Raw genomic sequence first — 17,369 nt, forward strand, 5'->3', positions numbered from 1 at the left:
TGCCCAGTGCAATGGAACAAATGTTTGTGCCTTCTCTACTCAAAGTCACAGGTTGAGATTCTGGTCTCAGTGTGATAATACCAAGAGAGGGGAGTTGGTTAGAAGATGGCGGCAGAGAACTCATAAGGTCACTAATCCAGCCGATAAGAGCTCCCTCACCCTTTTGACACATGAGGCCGCAACAGGAAGGCCGCTGCTGTCTGTGCAGCAGGACGCAGGGCCTCACCAGATGCTGAATCTCTCAGTGCTGTGATCTTGACCTTCCTAACCTCTGGACTGCAAGGAATCAATGCTTGTTGTTCACAAGCCGCCCAGACTGTGCTATTCTGCTAAAGCACCTGGGTGGCCTGAGACACCCGGACAAGGGCATCTCTGTAAAACAGGCCATTAGAAGCTCACTCTGCCCTGGGCAGTAGACGGCCCAAGTGAGATTGGAAATCTCGCCTCTTAAACCTAACAGGATTCTCAGCCCTGTTAGAACTAAAATCCCTTCCTGTAGATAAAGGTACAAATATCTTCTTCACTTAGGGAGAAATGAGCACAGGAAAAAAAAAATGTGTACAGAGATATCTGCACTCCTGTGTGCACACATACAGACTTAATCAACTAAATGGATATTTATGTTGTTTCTGTTATCCACAGACAGCGGGGGACCAAGGGTCTGTCATAAACAGCCTCAGTGTCCTGGGGTCTGGGGCTGCATGGACTTGGCTCAGCATAAGTGCCATTTAAACAAGCAGCCACTCCCTTCCCCACCCTCTGTGAGTGACACGCTGCCTGGGCGAGGCTTCTGTGGCTCAGGGCCCCTGCTCCCACCCTCTGTGACCCCTGGGCTTTAATACTGGCTCCTTGGAAGGTGTGACAAATGGTCTACTCCAAGCGAGAACACTGATGAGCCTCTGCAATGAGCCCACTAAAAAAAGAAATCTGTATTTTTCCACTATTAAGGGATGAAGCGGGCACAGTGGGATATGGAATGTGCTGGAAGAAGCAGGCTTTCTCTCTTCCTCTGTGGCCTGGTTAAAAAGCTCTGCTCCCAAGAATGGGATGTGCCCTTACAGCTGGTTCCAGGATGACACAGCCCAAAAGACAGCAGAAGCATGTCATCTCCAGACACGAAACCAGGCTTCCAAGAGCTCGACGTGAGGCCAACTTTGTGCGTGGCTGCAGGAGGCCTGCTGAACCTTGAGATAGGACCCTCGTCACTACCCAGCTGGAAGTCCCCACTCTGCCCCGGTCCCCAGTACAGCACCAACTGTATTTCATGGCTGAAAAAGCCACCGATGGGCTTAGCAATGTTTGTTATCTAACTAAATTGTAGAGGAAATGATGTGTGAATGAGAAAATTCTAACACAACCATGGATCACATCTGACAACTTCGATTATGGTTTTGTTTAGTTAAGTATCTGTGCATTCTAATGAACTGCTTATAGAATTATTAATTGGATCTGGGATTTCCAGCAGCTGCTCTGAGCCGCCCCACGGAGTGATGTCTGGAGAACCTTCCCTGTGAGGCTGGTTTCTACACACAAGTCTGGGGCTAAAGCCCAGAGCAGGCAGATCCTCTAGCTAAGCAGAACAGGATACCTTACATTATCCTTCACTAACTCGAAGACATAGGAAAGAAACTTCTAGAAAGCACAGGGACATAGACGAGGACTGTGGTAATTAGTCTTCAACTTGGGTGGACTTAGAATCCCCTAGGACACTGGCAATGTAGACTCCGGGTGTGTCTGCAGGGTGTTTTCTGAGAGACTGACTGAGAGGAAAGAGACACACTGCACGTGAGTGGCACCATCCAATAGATTCCAGTTGGGATAAAAGAAGACAAATTAAAAATAATAATAATGAAACACTGTTCTCCCTTCCTACATTTCTTGTCAGCCTAGACGTGAACCACCACCTCTGGCAGAAGCTCGTGCTACTGTGGTTTTCTGTCCCCATGCATGAGGCCAGGTACCTCATAAACAAGAGCCTGTGTATTTGGTCTCCACAGTACAAAGGTAGCTAAGCATGTTTGTAGTGGGTAGCCGATTAGCAGTGACTACCTGTGCAGCCATCAGTCAGAGCCAGTGTTCAAGTTGCCCAGGAGAAGAGTATCTGCTCTGTGGAGGCAGAAGAGAGCCCTGGACTCACCAGTTTCTCCACACACAGACCCAGAGAAAACAAAAGGCCGCGGCCCGCGCTCTCCTCCAGCACTGGCTAAACCAGCCGCTCCTTCCCACAGGAGGGACAGCACTGTAGCAGCTGAGGGGGAGGGGGCTTTTAGCTCCCTCAGTGACACCAACCCTGGATCTGTTCTACCATGGCAACAATCCCATGGGGACCCACAGGGGGCTGAACCCAGGCAGCACTGTCATGTACAACTGTACTACTGTCTTACCCAGGAGCACCTGGATGGTAAGGGACTAGTCCAGCCCACACCCTCCTCACCAAGCCAAGGCTAATGGGCTGTATGTGTCTGCCAGAGGGTGTAGACAGTCCTGGGGATCCCAGTGGGTAATGAGCTCTTTAGGCAGGCTTTGGTGACCGAAGTCAGGAGGGGCAGAAGCTCATGGCTTTCCAGAGGGGAGGAGACCAATGATGCCTGAAGAGGCTAGGAGTGGGGAGGCCAAGCCTACAGCATCCCAGAAGCAGCTTTGTTCATGGAAGGACAATGCCACCACCGATATCTTAGGCTTGTCATTCCTACACAAGAGCCAGGGCCAAAAGGTGTGGCCCACAGAGACTAGATTCTTGGACCCAGGAAGCATCAAGGTGTTTGGGGCATAGGGAAGCCTGACAGGGCAGAACCTCAGCGAGCGGTCCCCATAAAGGTCCACGCAGGGCCAGCAAGGGTGATGTCTACTTTGTGTCACCTTTTCACATCGTATCCAATACTCCACCTTCCTTCGGTGTCCTACCTGGTCCCCTTGTTAACAGGATGTCTCACACATTTCCCCACCCTGAGTTTGCCCCTCCCCTCCATTTCCTGGCTGTAACAGACACATTCCAGGAAGAGGGGTGTGACCAGCAGCAACCAGGAAGCACTGGAGTCTAGTTTTCTGGAAGCCTCTCCCCTCTTGGCAGGTACACAGATGTGAATAAAGCTGGCCTATGCTTGCAGAGCATCCAGCTGCAGATTGTGCTCATGTCTGGCCAGGACAGCCTTCTATGGCTAAGGAGAAGACCTGAAACAGGACTTGGTGGCCCAGTTGGTGAAGTAGACTCCAAAAGGGCCTGTCCAAGAGCAAATGTCAGCAAAGACCTGGAGAAGCTGCTAGCCAGAGGGTCAAGGCCAGCCAACATTCTTGTCTGGGAAGAGCCCTGGGTCAAAGTTTTTAAGTGACATCTTTAACAAGCAAGCCTAAGGAGTTTATTACACACAACCCAGAACTGTTCTACAAGGCCATGGAAGATTTTTCCGTACGTAATCCTCACACACAGAGTCAGGCACAGTTATCTTCTTCAGTTTACAGATGAAAGGTCCGAGGCACAGATGGGTTCAGTCCTCTGCCTCACATCAGCCAGGGAGCACATAGAAGCACATGATACACATCTTAGTAATGCAACCTGGGTGAACACTCTTACCTGACCGTGTTGACAAGATCCCTGATCTCACAGCTCTGCCAGCCCCAGGCACTGGCAGAGGCCTGCTCCCTTCTCCCTTTACCTAGACACATAAGGCCTCTCTGGTAAGACAGTCTGTCACTCTCTGAGTGAATGTTAACAGAGACGGTCAGAGTTTTTCCCGGGAGGCAGCTTTAGAGAAGGAAAACAGCAGAAGGTTCCTATGTTGTCTCGGTATAAAAGCAAGAAGCAGGACTAGGCAGCTAGAGAGCTGGCTTTCATGCAGGGAACCTGACAGGGCTTCCTAAGTCAGGGGGGGTCCTCAGAGCTGTCATGGGCTGGGATGATGGGCGGGATTTATATCTGTCACTCATGTTTATATAAGTACATGCGCCAACCAATTACGTTACTAGAGACCCATGTCAGGAGTTTTCTATAAATCAGTCTGTCCATAACAGAGGACATGACGCAGAGCCAGGGAGCTCTTCAGCAGAGACACCCAACTGACAGCTAAAGCCTTTTGCATGTGAGGAAGCAAGTCTTTCTTTTTTTATCTAGAAGTCTCCATCTGGCCACATCCCTCTAGGAAGTGCATTTGCTTCTGACTACCTAGCTGGATAGCCCTGGGTCGTTTTTTCTCTCATAGTGGTGATTGCCAACAATGACTGGGAACTCCTTGGGGAAGGAGGCCTTGAAAATCCCCTCTTCCTTAACTTGGAACGTACATACACACACACACACACACACACACACACACACATGTACACATCACACACATGTACATACATATATGCACATACCACACACACACACACATCATACACATGCACATACTCATACATGCACACACCACATACACCACACACACACCAACACACACACCAACACACACACACACACACACACACACACACACACACACACACACCCTCACAGCTCTAAGATCTCTCAGAGTTTTTCAAGGTTTCAGTTTGGGTATTAACAGAGGCCAAAGCTAGCAAGCACTGGAAAATTATGAGACAGGTAAAAATCTAGACACAGTCTGCCCCCAGCTCAAGTGACCCACAAATCTGACCAATGCAGAAGGAAGGGACTAGAGGCCACTGGGAAACTTGAGCGATTTCAAAAGAGGCAGGAAGTCAGGCTCTATAAAGCCAAGGACATCACCAAGTCATACTCTTGAACATGGCTAACGCTGCATCCACAGGGGCCTCAAGGACTTAAAGTACCTGGCATGGAGCCACCATCTGATTGATGGAGCCTAAGTATAGACCTGACCCATCACAGATCTTGTCACTAAGTGACTGGTACAGTAATTTGCACAGAAAAGGAAACTTAAGGGGAGGGGGTGACCAAAGCTGGTGATCTGGTGTTGAACTTACACTGGGGGTGGGGCTGGAACATCCACACGGAGTTATTTGGTTCGTAACTGGAAGATGGGGAAGTGGTCTCATCAGCCTGAGTGGAGAACGGCTCGGACAGGGGTTAGGAAGAGCTATGGAGGCAACGTGCCCCTCTGCTGAGAACTAGGAGATGGCCACAGGGAGAAGCCAGAGGATAGGCCAGCAGCATTGTGGGCAGGGGCTTAGGAAAACATCCCCAGAACAGTTGTAATGAGAGAAGGCTCAGTGATTGGATGGGGAACTGGCCATGGAGTAGTCATTCATGGATGAGGTAGTGTGTCTCCATGACCATGATGTGCTGTGGCTTTATGGGTAAACAAGTGGACTCATGGTATCCTTGTCCTTCCCTGTCAAGCTTGGCTGTTAGTCCATTTCTAGCATTTATGGGCAAGTTGTCCCATGATTAAAAACCAGAAAATGCCTTATTATTCATTGAAGTGATAAACACCACTCTTCCTTTTAAAAATACAGTTTGTTTTTAGGAGACTGTGCTACACTGCAGTAAAAAAATCGACCACAATGCCAGAGGCGAAAACAACTAAGATCTGTCCTCACCCAGACTTCCTACATGCACATTGCAAGTCACCAGGAAACCTGTGCCTCTGCCAGCAATACCATCCTCAGCATGGGATGCAGGCAGCTGACGTGGCGTATTCATCAGTGTTCATGATGGAGTGCCATGCAGAATATGGTACATTCAAGGTACACATGTCCAAGGTCAAGCTCAATACACACTGAGTTTTCTTTACTTCTTTGTGCCTTGAAACCAGGTTCCCAGTGGCCTTTGAACCCCCAGTCAAGAATGGTTGGTACCCTGGCTGCAAGCAGAGCAGAGCATCGTTAATAGTGTCAGGAGTTAGCTCTCTCCATAACTGTCTTCTGAGAGGCTTCGTCCAGCAGCCGAGGGAAACGGATGTAGAGACCTCAGCCAAACAACAGGCAGAGCTCACGGAGTCTTGTGGAAGAGTAGGAGGAAGGGTTGAGGGATCTGGAGGGGTCAAGGATACCACAAGAAGACTTTACAGAGTAAACTAACTTGAGCCCATGGGGATCACAGAGACTGAACCACCAACCAGAGAACACACATGGGCTGGGCCTAGACCCCCTACATATATGTAGCAGATATACTGTTTGGTCGTCATGTGGGTCCCCTAACAATTGGAGTAGGGGTTGTCTCTCTGACTCTGTTGCCTGCCTTTGAATCCCTTTCCCCAGCTGGCCTGCCTTATCTGGCTTCAGTAGGAGAGGATGCACTTAGTCCTGCCGTGACTTGATGTGCCAGGGTGAGTTGGTACCCATGGGGGGGGGCTTCTTTTCTCTGAGGTGGAGGGAGGGGAAGAGTGGGGGGAGAGGTGTGAGGGTGGGGCTGGGAGGAGAGAAGGAAGGGTTTGCAATCAGGCTGTAAGGTGATTAAATAAGTAACAAAGTAAGGGGGGCGGGGGAAACAGAATGGTTGGGATTTAGCCATGCCCATCCTGTATGAGGCTCATCCCAAAATGTGGCACGTTACTTTGAAGGTGTCCCTTTTCTAAGACATAGCATAGGAGTACCTGCCTCTGCTGCCATCATTTTCCCGTATGTAAGGGAACAGAGGCTCTGGTGCAGTGCCGAGACTGTAAGCCACGGTCACCTGCAGGTCCCATGGCTGGGTTGGAAGAGCTCTTTTCTCCTGTGGACACTTACTTATCTTTCACGTTTCTGGTCTAAAGTGGCCAGCTACATCTAGTACCAGAAGTAGAACAGAAATTATTATTCCTAAGTGGCTCTGCAATTAACAGACTTCTTCCAAGTAACTTCCCAGAAGATCTTCATTCAAAAGAACTGGAGCCCAAGCCTTGCTGCCTCAGAGCCCGTGCCACTCTTGGTCTATCTCCACTCAGAGATGCCAGGCTGAACACTAGCCCATGAGAACATCTTCATAAGCAACTACAACACTTTTAACATCCTGATTCTAAATGGGTTCATATTGTCTGCGTTTAGCTCCTCAAATAGAACTTTCTAGACCCAACAGAGCTCTCCTTCCAATGTTTACTACCTCATGAAGCCAAGTATCAATGAGATGTTTGCCTAATAAATGCCAATTATTCTCAAATTTTCTCTAAGAGAGTGACATAAGGCTGTCACACTCAAGTGTCCTTATGGGAGACAGACAGAAGAGTCCCTGCCTCTGGCCAAACCACCACCATCACCTCTACAGTTCAGGCTGGCAGGTTGCTGGGTCTTTACTGAGCACTTCTAATACACTAGGCTCACTGGGTCACATCTCAGGCAATCATCACAGTGCGGCTGAGTTGGACCTACGGTTCTACTCATTTCACAGAGAAAAAAACAAACAAACAACATGCAAACCCTGAGTATTGGAGAATGTTACAGATAGACAATAGAGAGTAGGCATCACATGAACAAAGTCAGAGTAAATTAGTAATGATTCAGGGGTCCAAAGAGTTAGGCTGTCCAGGCAAAGAGACCAGGGTGAATAAGCTACAGAAGTACAGGATACAGTGTGTCTGGGGAAGGGTGGTGACTGGAAAGGGTACAACACAAAAACCTCCAGTAGAACTGACTGAAATAGACCCATGATGTCTTCCACAGACAGAGAATGAAGGGATTTATGTCAAGCTTGGGGCTCTGACTCTAGAGCCTGAACAAGAAACAAAAGAGAGAAGTACAAAGGCATGGGACAATCAGAATGACATTGTTACCACACAGTTACATTGCCTTGCAAGCTCTCTGAGGTGGTGGGAAGCTGTAAGAGGAAGCCACCAAGAAACGACAAGGTCAGATGTCTTACTTGAGAAAGGCCCTCTGACTGGTGGGATTCTGGTGCTAGCCTCCACAGGGCAAGACACAGGATGAGGAAGCCACTGCGGAAGAAGATGTAGAAGAGCAGAGAGGGTGATGAGCGATGAGATCTGAGTGACAGGAGCAGGGGAAGGGGAAAAAACTGATAGATTTGAGGAAACTTGAAGGCGAGTGGAACTTCAGAAGTTGGGAGCCAGAGGAATGCGGGGAGAGGGCATGTGGATTCATGAATGATTCCAGCTTCACCAAGTGGCAAAACCCAATGATAAGCCCAGGAAGTGGAGGAGTGGGTGGCTCAGTGTGCTCCACCAGCTTGTTAAAGTCAACTAGAGTTAGCAGCAAAATCCCGTGTCAGGCTAGAACCCAAGAGAACGATTGCAGGTCAAGCTGGTGAATGACCACACTCAGAGCCTCCCCAAGAGCTTCATGGAATGTGTCCACCAACTGAAGTCCCACAAAAGGCAAAGAGGGCTTTGCTGAGCTTCTCCAGGGTTGACCTCTGTCAAAGACACGGGTATCATTAAATTTTGTGATGTGGGTTTTCCAAGGGTCTGACACACAGTTGAGAAGCGGAGGGTCAGTCCGACTTGCTAACACTTCATGAAGACTTGCCTCATGACAAGAACAGAGAAAGAGTTTGATAGTAAGTTGTGTCCAGGCAGCCTAGACTGATGGAGGAAACAGAAACGCCACCTAGTTAATGGGACAATAAGGCAACTAAGCAATCACAATAAGAATAAGTAAGCTCCTAAGCTCGTCCTTTGGAACGCCACCTTTCAAAGATATCAGAGCAGTCTTCCTATGTCAGTACACGGCCCAGTCCCCTCTCTCCCCTGTGACTCCGTTCCTTGGGTAATCTTCAGATCCCTACAATCACTGCAGCTGTGGAGCCTCAGACACACCTACTTGTCTCACCAGAGTGGACCAGGAGCAGTTGAGTGGCCCTGAGGGACCAAAGAGGTTGCTTCAGCCCACACCATCCTCTCAACAAGCTGTCCATGAAGTCTCACGCATACAGGCTACAGAGGACCACAAGAGCCTGGCCATATAGCTGGCAGTCAGGCCGGTAGGAAGAGCTAAAAACAGGACCCAAACAAGTCTGTTGGTTTCCAAGTGCTGCCATCCTTACCAAACCCAATGAAACGCATGTCACCAAAGCCTGTTCAGAGGCCACAGTGCTATTCCTCTGGGGCAGAGACACACAGGTTTCCTGTAGAGTCACCAGAGAGAAAAACCAAATATCACCATATAATACACAAAGCATGCCCCATGGCCGTGAGTCAAGGCTCACTGTGGGCATCCAGGTCTTTCCACACAGCCTCCTGCACCAAGCCTCTCCAAACAGCTATTTATAAACCCTATCAGTGCACACTGAACACATGATTCTGGCATTCCTCCTGTACTTTAAATAACTAAGTTATGGGTGAAGGCAATAGAATGGAAATGTTAGCCAATAAGGTTGGCCTGACGCACCATGGACTCCACTCGGCTCTGCCTCATTATCTTCCTTCTCCTTTGTGCTCCTAAACAAAGCAACGTGGGCAGGCAGCCACAGCCTGCTAAAGAGTGCCTGGCAGATGCAAGGGGGCCAGGCCTCTTCCAAAGCCCTTTGGCGATTGACAGCTTAAGCCCCATGATGGAGCCAGTACTGTATGGCACCTCCTTCATCCCCTTTGCCCCCTACTTCAGGTAAAACTAAAGCTGAAGAGGTCAAGTGACTTTTCCAAGAGCACTCGCATAGGAAGTGAAGCCAAAGACTTGAACTTGGTGACCTAGTGAGGGCAATGGCTCTTGGTCACAATCAGTCAGTCCTAACAAACTGCAGCAGGGGCTTACCTCACCAAGCTGAGGTTTCCCAAGGGAAGTAGATGTTCAAAGAGACAGGTGATAACCATGAAAATGTCCAGATCCCTCCATGGGGGTGGGGGTGGGGGGGAGGGGAGTTTGAGTCCTGGATGTGTGTAATATAAAATAAGGGAGGGGTAGTAGTCAAACCACTTTGTTTCACCCTTGACTGAAGTGATGGTTCTCAATCATCCAGTCAGTCAACAAACACTTACTGATTACCAACTCCGTGCTAGAGTCTGTGGTGGAGCTTCAGATACAACCGTGGATATGGCACAGTTCCCAGATGCCCAGCCAACAGGAGATAGATAAGGGGTCAGTGGAAGGCCATGGGAAGCTTCCTTCCTCCTAACTAGCAGGCAGCCGGAACCTGCACCATCCTTACCGGTGTCTTGATAGAGTCTCAATGCTGTTGAAATATTCAGTCACAACACAGCCTGCCCCTGCCACTTGTCCTTCAAGATACTTAAGTGGCCTCTAGATGTCTGATTCTGCTGATGTCCCCTGGGCAGCAGGGTCATGCAGAGTGTGCCTAGGCATGAAAGATAGGTAGATGTCGAAAGGGCAGGAGGCAGGAGAGTTGACTGGTTCAGGACCCTAACCTACTGAGAGGACTTCAGACCACTCACCATCTTTGAACTGCCATCTCTTCACCATTAAGTTAAGACTGAGTATTTCCAAGGCAACTCTCAGTCTGCAGTGCAGGCTTTTTATATAAGGAAGATGGCGTATGAACAGGTACTAGACCAGGGCACTGTGGCTTCATGGGAAAAGCAAGGAAAGTCTGAGCAGGCAGACTGCCTGGTGTCTAGTGCTCCTGAGCATCTTTGACACACCGGTAAGCTCTCTATCTCAGAGAAGCCTCAGTTTATTCATCCAGAACGCCCTGACTTGCAGACACTGCAAAGCTTAGGTGCAACCCCTGTCCATTTCTTCCACTGCTGCCTCTGTGGTCCAATGAGCACAAGCTCCAGTGTCCTAGGCTGGCTCTCCATTCCCATGGGCTACTTCCAAAGTGTCAGTTCCCAAGCTCACACCCACTCCTTCTCTCGATGCCAAGCTCAATTGCCCCGGAATCAGGCCAAGATGGCTGCTTGCCCATCTGAGCCCCACAGTTGCCCTGCCGGAACTTCCTGCCAACTTGATCCCTCTGACTTCCTCTAATACACTCATGCTGCCTGCTGGTGGTGTGGCACCCATCTGCTTCCTGACTCTACCCTAAAATGCATTTTCTGCCAAGCCTGCTCCCCCCTCTGTGTATAGCTAGAGACCATTACATACAAAGTTCTGTCTTGACCCTTGAGACCTTGCAGCAATTAGCTGGCTCAGATGCACTTCTTAGCCTGCTGCTTGTCTCTTCCATCTCTGCTCCAGGAGCGTCCGGAGGTGGTATATGAAATCCTAACATGTTTGCTATGCAGTAGTGGATCCCTACACAGTGGCAAGCCTCGCCTCTTCCCTGTCTAGAAACACACACAATGATTCCCAGGGAATCCTAACACAAGCCTGTCTGTTAATGTGCATTCTCCCATCAGCTACCCACACATACCAAACTTTTATGGAGCACGGACAGGGAACAACCTGACACAGCAGGACCATAGGCTACTTTGGGCACACACTGAGCTGTGTTCAAGGCACCACATATGCTGGACTCAACCCAACAGCTCCATGACCCAGGTTCTATGGTTCTCTATGTGTATTTTACAGGCTCTCTATGGTTCTCTATATGTATTTTACAGGCTAGGAGCAGCCTTGTGTTAATCTCCATTCACGTGCACTGGATTTAGAATTGCATTGTGGTTTCCTTTCTGTTGTGATAAAATACCCTGTCAAAAAAGCAACCTGGGGAGAGAGAGAGTTCGTTCTAACTCACAGTTCTAGGTTATAGCCCATCACTGTGGTGAAGCCACATCACGCTGCAGCCAAAAGCAGGGAGGAATGAACACACGTCTGCTTGCCAGTGCCGGCTCCCTCTCTGCTCTTACCCTGCCCAGGACCACCTGCCTAGGCATACGGTTTTCCCATATCAATTAACACAATTAAGGCAATCCCTCGTAGACATGCACAGGCAAGTCTGATCTCTCTTCCCAAGTGATTTTAGAGTGTCTCCAATTTACAATCAAAACCAACCTTCATAAATCACCTGGGAGACTGGTGTAGCCCTCTGCTGGGGGTGCCCATGGGGGTGTTTTCAAAGGAGATTTACTGGGGAAGGACCATGTCCTGGGCTGAAAGGCTGGATGGTACCAAACACGGGAAAGTCTAGAAGCTAGCTGCCTGTTAGTTCCATTGCTACGACAAAACAACATGACCAAAAGCAACTTGGGGAGTAAAGGGTCTGTTTAAGTCACAATCCATCATTGACCAAAGTCAGGGCAGGAACTCCAGACAGGAACAATGAGGCAGGAACTAAATCAGTGGTCATAGAGGTGTGCTATTTCCTGGCTTACTCACCGTGGCTCTCTCAGTCTGCATCCAGGACCACCCGCCCAGAGATGGCACCCCCCAAAGTGGATGGGCCCATGCACATTAATCATTAATCAGGAAAATGCCCTACAGCCTTTCACCAACAAGTCAATCTCAAGAAGTAATTTTTCTCAATTAATACCTCCTCTTCCCATATGTGTCCAGGTTTGTGTCAAGTGGACAAAAGTCAGCCGGTACAGCCTCTTAGCACCACCATCGCTTCTCTCTCTGCTCCCGGTGCTGAGCTTCCTAGATCTGAGCTGCTGTCAGATCCAACCCCACTAGGAGGGATGGCAGCCTCTGGGGCCCTGAGCACCTGCCTAAGTTTTATATAACGAAAATATAAATAATGCAGAGTCACTTAGCAAAGTTCCCAAGATCTTACACCTAATAAGTGTGAGATGAGGTTGCCAGCCAGACCTGTTTACTCCAAGCGCTAAGCCATGCTGCCATATGTTTCTTCTTGAACAAATGGAGTGGGCCCAGGCCTTGAAGGGGAAGGGAAGTGACAGGTGAGCAAGGCTTCCTGTCCCTTGGCATCACAGAAGATCTGGCCCATGCTTCTCTCTGGTGTGTGACCGGTCTTCTCTTCAGAACAAATGACTCTAGACAATGAACCCTGAAACCAAGAAACCCCTCCCTTCAATCTCAACTTGCCACTTAGACCACAGCTAGAATGAATCCCCAAAGAGAATTTCCTGGATCTGGGGTGTAGCTCAATTGGCAGAGTGCTAGCATACACAAGTCCCTGAGTTCAAGCCCCAGCACCATATAAACGGGTGTGGTGGCACATGACTCATAGCCCAGCAGTTGGGAGCCAGAGGGAGGAGGGTCAAGACCATTGCTGACTTAGGGGATTTGAGGGAAGCCTGAGCTACGGGAGAGCCTGTTTGTTTGTTTGTTTTTTGTTGTTGTTGTTTGTTTTTTTAAAAAGGAGTTTCCCTGGATCAGTCACTTGCACAACCACCAGGGAGTCACTGCTTTGGAATAACAATGACAGAATTGCCATCAAGCTGCACTTTAAGGCAGATTTTTTTTTTTTTGAGACATGATGTCATGCCACCTAGATTGGCCTTAAACTCCTTCCTGATCTCTTGTCTTCACTTCCCTAGTGCTGGAATGACAGGCATGCATGACCACGCCCAGCTACTCAAGGTCCAGCTGTCCTTTAAGGAAGGGACAATCAAAAGGATGAGCTAGCATTCCCACCAGGCTCCTAGGATGTCCAACAGTGTCCTAGCACTCCCAAGATCTGTCCACTGCTTCCCGTTGTGACAGTGAGGAGAATCTATGCGCTTGCTTTACACACACACACACACACACACACACACACACACACACACACACACACACACACACACAGCTCACCAGGGTCAGACATCATAGCAAATGCATAAATTCATCATGGATAGTCACTGTGCTGATCCCCACAGGGACTCTCTGTCTTGGTCACCCTAGTAGCCTTGTGAAACCTTCAAGATAGATTCACAAGTAAGTCAGAAAAACAAATCTTGCATTTCTTCCACACTTTAGGAGGCTTTAAAAAATGTGGTCACTAGGAGACAGACAATGGCATTTTATAAACAGCACACTTTACAGCTCTGCCTGGTGTCTGGATAGGGAGCTGAAGAGAAAGGATTCTTCTGCATGTCCCCAGGGCTGCCTCAGGGGGCAAGAGTCAGGTTCAAGGCATTGGTGATTAAACAGAAATAGCCTGGCTTGGCCAGAGGGGGTAGCTTACGGCACTGCCTCTGCAACCCTGGACTTCCTGAAATAGAATTGCTGCAGGATTTGATTAATACACTGATCCAAGACTACACCCCAGATCAGAGTCTATGGGAGTGTGAGGGTATGGGTGGATGTATATAAGCCATAAACAGGGTGTTCCCCATATGTTCTGATGATCTCAGAATCCATAACTCTGCCTTAAGAATCTGACAGACCTATTTTCTGTGGATCTATGTGCCATGTACCTTGAGAAATAGAACTCAGCCACCAGAACGCAGCATGTGTTATAGCCCAGTTAAATCTGACGCTAAAATAGTATAATAATCTAACTGGTGCCAAGCAGTTACTGTATACATGCCAGACACAAGTCAAAATGCATTGCTAATCTGTTCATCCTCATTTCATCCATCCTGGGCTAGAGTTCCCATGACTTGGTTTTGAAGATGGAGAAATAAAGGCTTGGGAAATTGGAGTAACTGGTTCAATGTCTTAGCTAGGGTCTCTATTGCTGTGATGAAACACCATGAACAAATGTAAGTTGGAGAGAAAAGTGTTTACTTGGATTACACTACCATATTGCTTTTCATCAACGAAGGAAGTCAGGACAGAAAATCAAATAGGACAGGAACCTGGAGGCAGGAGCTGGTGCAAAGGCCACAGAGGAATGTTGCTTACTGGCTTGTTCCCCATGGCTGGCTTACCCTGCTTTCTTATAGAACTCAGGACCACTGGCCCAGGGGGGGCACCACCCACAATTGGATGGGCCCTCCCCCATCAACCACTAATTAAGAAAACGCCCTACAGATGGATCTTATGAAGGCATTTTCCCAGTTGAGTTTCCCTCCTTTCAGATAATTCTAGTTTGTGTGTCAAATTGACATATAAGACTGGCCAACACATTCAGGCTATTGAGGAAGAGAGCAGAGAGATGTGATTTAAACCCAGTATGTCACCTTCACCCCTGGTGCCTCAGGCCAAGGTCAGTGTTTGTACATAACTGTCCCTTCGCCACCATCCCTGGAGCCATGGCTGTCAGGAAAGCCACTGGGCGATATGGAGCAGGGTGCCCATCACAAGGGAGGGATGAGTAGCCAAAGTGCAAGTTCTGTGAGCTGCAGGTTCACTCTAACTGGTCCCCAGATGCTCTGCCCCTAGAGTGAGCCGATACCAGCTGCACCCTGGCTGGTCCTGAAGGGTAGGAGACACCAGCACAGCTGAGTTGCCTCGCACTCTCAGCAACTGACACCAACATTCCAGAAACCACCATCTCGGGGCTGTAGGGCTGTCACCCCTGCTCCCCTCCACAGACAGATGGAGCAACATCATGATGCCCTGGGAGCTATGTCCTCATCGCCAAATTGAGTGTCTGGGCCAAACCTACAGGCCTCCCCCTTAATGTCCAGGCTGAGGCCTATGGAGCTGACCACACAAGCTTCTGTAGTGAAGACCACAGCCAAGGAAGTATAGACAGAAGTCTGAACCCAGAATTCTCACTCTCACTTTTAGAGGCTCTGGAGGCCCAGAGTTAGCTAGGAAAGCACAGACACTATGCTGTGACAGATGCCAAACTCCCAGGCTCCCTTCTATGGCTCCATCTCAACTGTCCCTATTTATTTACTGGCCATCAATATCAACGAAGATGGAAAGAAAGGCTGTGGCCAGATCCGAGGAAAGCAAAGCAAAGCAAAACCCATCCCCAAGGCATGTCAAACATGGACCTGTCAAAAATGTGGAACCAACACGAAGGCAGAGCATCTCTTAGGCCACAAAGGAGGCCAATGACAAAAACCAGAAGGTGCCTTCCCCAAAAGTGAGATGGAGCACCTCGCAGGTAGAAGGTACCCTCATTCCTAGCACCCATCATGGGGAAAGGGGGGCAAAGATAGAGTAGTGAACAGGAGCAGGGCGGAGAAAGGGGACTAGACAGGGCTGCAGACAACAGTCTGGTGTGTACACCCCAGGCCCTGGCAGACTAGACCATCTTAGACAAAGTGCTTAACCTCACCGGGTCTGGGCATCTCTTCTCTGCAAACTGAAGGGTTTGGACTACATTATTCTAGTCCAATTTTGTGCTTCTGAAAGCTTTCTTGCTCCCACATCAATATTTCCAAGACACAGAGAGAGTCCGTTTTCTCTCTTTAGCAAGTCACTTCTCAAAGGCTGAATCTGTGTCCTTGTCACCTTGGCAAAGAGCCCCAGAAGGTGTGGGGATAATTGTTCAGCTCCCTTGTTGCTATGGGAACTTGCAACTCCTACCTCCTTGGTGCTAGGACAATAGCTTGCCCAGGGCCCCTCAGTGGTTTGCTTTGTTTTCTCTATACCTACATTGTGAGTATCAAAGTGTCCACAGGGCTCAAGGGAGGCCTGGGCTTTACTTGGCTGTTCTGCTCATTAAAAATTATTATTGTTGTGTGGACATGCCTGATGTGCGGAGGTCAGAAGACAACTTTGTAGAGTTGATTCCCTCCCTCCTGTATGTGGGTTCAGGGAATAAACGCAGGGCTCCAGGCTTTCAAAGCTGAGCCATCTCACCTGCTGGCTTCCAGTTTTTCCCAGTGGGACTCGCTGCCACCAGCCCTGTCCCTCTCAGCGGTCTTCTGCCTGCTGCGGTGGCGGCCTTTCTAAACCACAGACCTCCCCTTCGAACTAATAATCCTTCCAAGGGCTGAAGGCCAAGTCTCAAGCCATTTGTTACACACTCAAGGTCCTTCCTGAGTGAGCCCTCAAACCATGGCCCCACTACCGTGGGAACAGCTCTCGTTCTCAGAACAACCCTATAGGCACATGTCTTTGGCCCCTTTCTTCATCACTTAGCATCTGCTGGGTTCTCCATGGTACCACAGAGGGACAGTGCCTCCTGCACCTTCATTGAGCTGCTCAGAGCACCAAAAGCACCAGTGTGAGGCTGGCATTCAGGTAGGTCCAATAGGGTGCAGGCTCTATTAACACTAGTCACTGTTAATCAGGTGTCCTGCCCCTATGCCCTGCTATTTACAGAGCTCTGCCAAAATGGCTGTGATGCCTTGCACATGATGCCTTGCATGCTCCAAAGCCTCCGACATCAGGAAACGTTTACATCCCATCAGTGTGGTCTGTGATAACTGTGGGTTGGCGGGTACACATCCTCTGCGGGGACTGACTGCGGTAGAGACAATTGGTGGCATAACTGCTTGCCATGTTAGCTTCTTTCACACCAGAATCTTCTACTCAGATACCTCAGCCCACAGTCCTGTGGGCTAGCCAGTCTCTGGCCAGCTGAAGATGCAGGAGTATGGTGAGGATGGTGGAGGCTTGTCTGGAGCAGCTCAGGGGACGAGTCAGGGGTGCTTCCTCTCAGCTGCCCTGTCCCTGTCACTCTTGCCACTGGGAAGGAGCCATCCTTGCAAGGGGTACCCCTCCCCCAGTGCTGCTGAAACCTACTCTCTCAGGGCCATGGGACTGGAGCCGGGCAGGCCAGGAGTATGGGGAGCAGAAGGCAAAAGCATGCAGCAGAGGGCAGGAATTTGCATGAGGCAGGGTGGAGGGGTGGGGAGGGTGGAGGCCTGTTGGTCAGGAGTGTGAGTCAGGCGGAGTCC

At 49.4% G+C, this 17,369-nt stretch overlaps 1 protein-coding gene across 1 annotated transcript in view; it reads right to left on the reverse strand.

The window, feature by feature from the left end:
- GALNT18 (polypeptide N-acetylgalactosaminyltransferase 18) overlaps nt 1-17,369 on the reverse strand; it is a 296,749-nt gene that overhangs the window by 209,406 nt on the left and 69,974 nt on the right. The window lies entirely within an intron of this gene.

The sequence above is a fragment of the Acomys minous genome (assembly GCF_964271855.1).
Source record: "Acomys minous genome assembly, chromosome: 2".
NCBI lineage: Eukaryota > Metazoa > Chordata > Mammalia > Rodentia > Muridae > Acomys > Acomys minous.